Raw genomic sequence first — 3933 nt, forward strand, 5'->3', positions numbered from 1 at the left:
ACATTCGTTCCTGGTTCTTAATTCTAGGTTTAGTCACAACTAGAACCTGGTGCAATAAAATGGCCATGGATAAACTGAATTTGTTTTGTCACAAAACAAAACCAGAAGTCAAGAATCTGAGAAAGGGACAGGTATCAAAAAGAAAGGATGGGGGGGGGGTTGTAATAAGAGAGGCTAGGGGACAAGAGTAACAAAAAACAAACAAAAAAAAAAGAATGCATTAGGTACATGTTTGAAATTTTCTTTAAAAATAACTTAATGTTTTTTCATTCCTGCAGGGAGACCAAGGCATGAGAAAGGCACGTGACAGCAGGGACTGGAGAGGAAATGGTCGGAATAGGAAGCGGAGAAGGGGTGAGAGGAGCCTGCTCCACATTCACACCTCTAAGCCATGTGCTCAGGCTCTGTGGCAACAGTCCCATGCTTACTTCAGGCTTCCTGTGTTTTTTTCTGTTTAGCAGTTGTTGTTTGTGGGGTGTAAGAATCCATTTAGATAATTCCCAGAAGAGAAAATGCAAATGACTCACAAACATAGGAAATAAATGTTCGAGATCACTTGTAATCAAAGAAATGCAAATACAAAACAAGAAGATAACATTTGCACCCATCAAACTAATGGGCATTGAGAGGAATTCTAATCATCAGCAGGGATGGTAAGAGGGCCCATCTCTCCCTGCCGGAGTGCTAATCGGTACAGCCTTTCTCCTGGCAATTTGTAGCAAAAGTCTTAAAAATATGCACACTTGTTGGCCCACCAATTCCCCAAGTAAGAATCCATCCAAAGGCTGTAAGCAGCAATTCAAGCAAAAAACTTAAATACAAAAGTTTTATTAGTATGTTGTCTACTACAAGGAAAAGTACAAAAACAAAAAATGTGATTTTATTTTGATATAATTTCATGATAAATTATGTTTCATAGATATGGAAATATATTTCACACTTCTTCCACAGCAAACAATGTGTATCAAATTTAATATTTTAAGGTCACTGTTATAAAATGAAATAAAAATAAACATTATGCATATATGAAGACAGAGAGAAAGATTCAAAATTATTTAATTGGAAGAAAGAGAGATTGAAGTGTTAACAGATCATTTCTATGAAGCCTATTTTAGTGGATTTTTTTCATACTTTTCAGAGTTCACAATAAACAGATAGGTAAACAGAAAATACAGGCAGTATTTTCGAAAGTACAAATAAAAGATGAAAATGTATTCTTTTTTACTTTTATCTGTGTATGTTTTATGCTGAATTTATTCCCACGTGCTAAGTTTTTGTTTCTTCAGGGATGTCTTTTTCTTCAGTGCACCCTCCTCTTCTGGCTTTGAAACAATCTGTTGCTTTTCAGTGAGGATTGTCTCAGTGTGGCAGGGGAAGCTCATGTATGGGCTAATCTGGCCATGAGCACTGCAAGTTCATCAGCACATCTTAGGTGAATTATTCCCCTGGATATTTTCAATGACTAGAGTATCTACATCTAAACCCTTAAGTTCAGCATCATTTAGTCTTCTTAGGCCACCGACCCTGTGTCCAGCCCCACTGTTTGTCCCAGGCTCACCTACTGATTCTACCACTATACCTCCTGAACAACATACATTGTTTCTTTAAAGTTATATCTTTTGGATACTTGGTGGCTTTTTCAATATGTGTACCCTTAATAGCCTGGGCAGTTTGAAGGGTGTTCTTAAAGTGAACAAGAAAATTTGAGCTTCTTAATTTCCATGATTTTGTAGGGTTTTCTGGGTCAAGAGAGTGGTGAACCATCTTCACAGGTCACTTGAGCAAGAAGTTCATTATTAAGGATGGTCTATATAACAAAGGAGCCTCAAAGGTTGGTGGCTTAAAACAGTAAGTTTGTTTCTCATTCACCTTGCACATCTCTTGCAAGCCATCAAGAGATCCATCCCCACATCATCCCACTTAGGAACAAAAGCTTATACAGCATGCATCACCCAAAACACCACACTCTTCACCATGGTAGCTAGAAAAGAAAACATGGGTAGTTAAACATCCAATCTTAGTGACTAATACCCAGAGGTGATATGTGGCACTCACACTACCATCTCACTGGACACATTCACAGGTCCAACTTTTCTTAAGGAAATTAAAGTTGAATCCTACAATATAACCTTTCAAAAAGAAACAAGGAACATCTATGAACAGATACATTTCACTATAAATATGTTACTTATATCTTAGGAATTCATTAGTAGTCATGCTGGAGGTCTTTCCTTTGCACTTCATTAGCAGTGAAGATGTGACTTTATGTGTCATTCAAGTGCCCCTAAACAATCTGATGCTGCTTTTTAATTTGGCATTTGGAAACAGTTGCTCTGAAGACACCACTAATGTAAGAAAGAGGGTATTTGAAAAGGTACACGGTGGGCATCATACCACCACTACACTAAGGAAATGTACTTTCTCTGCAGGGCCCATGGGATAGTCGAAGGAATTTCAGAATTTCTCAGGCAGTATTTAAAACAGAAAAATCTAAATAAACAAACCTGGATATTTTTTTCCCATTTTTCCCATTTTTATTGAAGAATAATGTGATAGGAAAGGAGTGGTCATCTAAGCTAACAGGCTTTCTAATGATTGGTGTCTGTCCCTTTCACCTTCTTTTCCCTAGCCAATCAGGGCCCATCCAGGGTCTATGCAACGCCCTGGGCACCACATTTTCATCAATCTGGCTCTTGAGCCATAGTCCTGGGGACAGTGAATTTGCTGACTTAGAAAGCTAGACTTGGGTAGAATTGTTTCTTTGTTCTGCCAATGATGCTGAATCTGGGGAGAGTAGACACTTGTTCATGTCTCCTCCAGAAAAGTCATGCAACGTAACTGGCACCCAAACAGGGACTGACAGGACCCACGCTGAGTTAGGGGGGAGGAGATGCAAGCTCTCTACAACTGGATGGTAAGACGTGCAACTGAACTGATCTGAGAGCAGATCTTCCACAGAGGCAATTCACCTTTCCCTGTGTAATCTAGGATGGCACACTCCTTATTGTGTCCGTTTCATGCTCTCTTAATGATAAGACATGCAGCCAAACCCAAGTCATCTGAGAATGGAGTGTCCTTGGAGGAAATCCCTGGTTAGCCATCGTCTTGTAAGTAGTGTGGGGTGGCCTGTCTCCTGCTTGATGACTGGGGTTTTGTCACATTAATATAGAGGTTCCCCAAACAACTGATGACTAGAGAAGACATTGCTATCCCTGAAAGCATCATGTAGGGGATGGAGGCTGTGCAGCAATTGTAGAGACTTTGCGGTGAGTGGTAACACATACAACTGAGGCTGAGCTGTCCTCCCAGCTGAGGCTGGGCTGTTCCCAAACAGACCTGCCCAAATAAAGGAGGAATTACAAAGAATAAAGATGCTGTCATCTGCACTAGCCTCTGAGTTGGCAGGAAAAGTAGGAGAGGAAAGATGAGATGGAGGTATTGGCCTGCCATTTCTTATTGCTGGCAGGATGCAAGGGGAAGAGAATACAAATTAGCTCTATATTAAAGAGCCTGTCCATTGGAAAATCAGAAGTAAGAAGGGAGAGAGTAAGGTAGAAGTAATGGAAGATAACCCATAGGTTGGACCTTTAATACATAGTAAAGAGAAATCCACAATTCAACATGAAGTTGGGGCCCTTCATAGTGAACTAATATAAGAAAATATCAGAAAATAGTCTACATTAGAACTGGCTGAAATGGGAAAAATGTTTCAACAAGAGCCAATCTCATAAGAGGCAAGGGCATGGTGGTGGGTAGAGCCAGTCTGAGTTCTATGGAAATGGAGAAACCAAATAATATAACTACTTACACCTCCTTCAGACAAAGGTTGAGCAATATGAGGAATACAAGGGAAATCATATAGCCACCCAGCATGCCTGGTTATTACCAACGGAGGTCTCCATTAATATCAGAGAGTATAAGACAGTAGAGAAA

At 39.9% G+C, this 3933-nt stretch overlaps 1 pseudogene; it reads right to left on the reverse strand.

Annotated features, from left to right (window-relative positions):
* Window positions 1–1253: 1253 nt before the first annotated feature.
* Window positions 1254–1764, reverse strand: LOC118593504 (annotated as a pseudogene).
* Window positions 1765–3933: the final 2169 nt, after the last annotated feature.

The sequence above is a fragment of the Onychomys torridus genome, chromosome 11 (genome assembly GCF_903995425.1).
Source record: "Onychomys torridus chromosome 11, mOncTor1.1, whole genome shotgun sequence".
Classification (NCBI taxonomy): domain Eukaryota; kingdom Metazoa; phylum Chordata; class Mammalia; order Rodentia; family Cricetidae; genus Onychomys; species Onychomys torridus.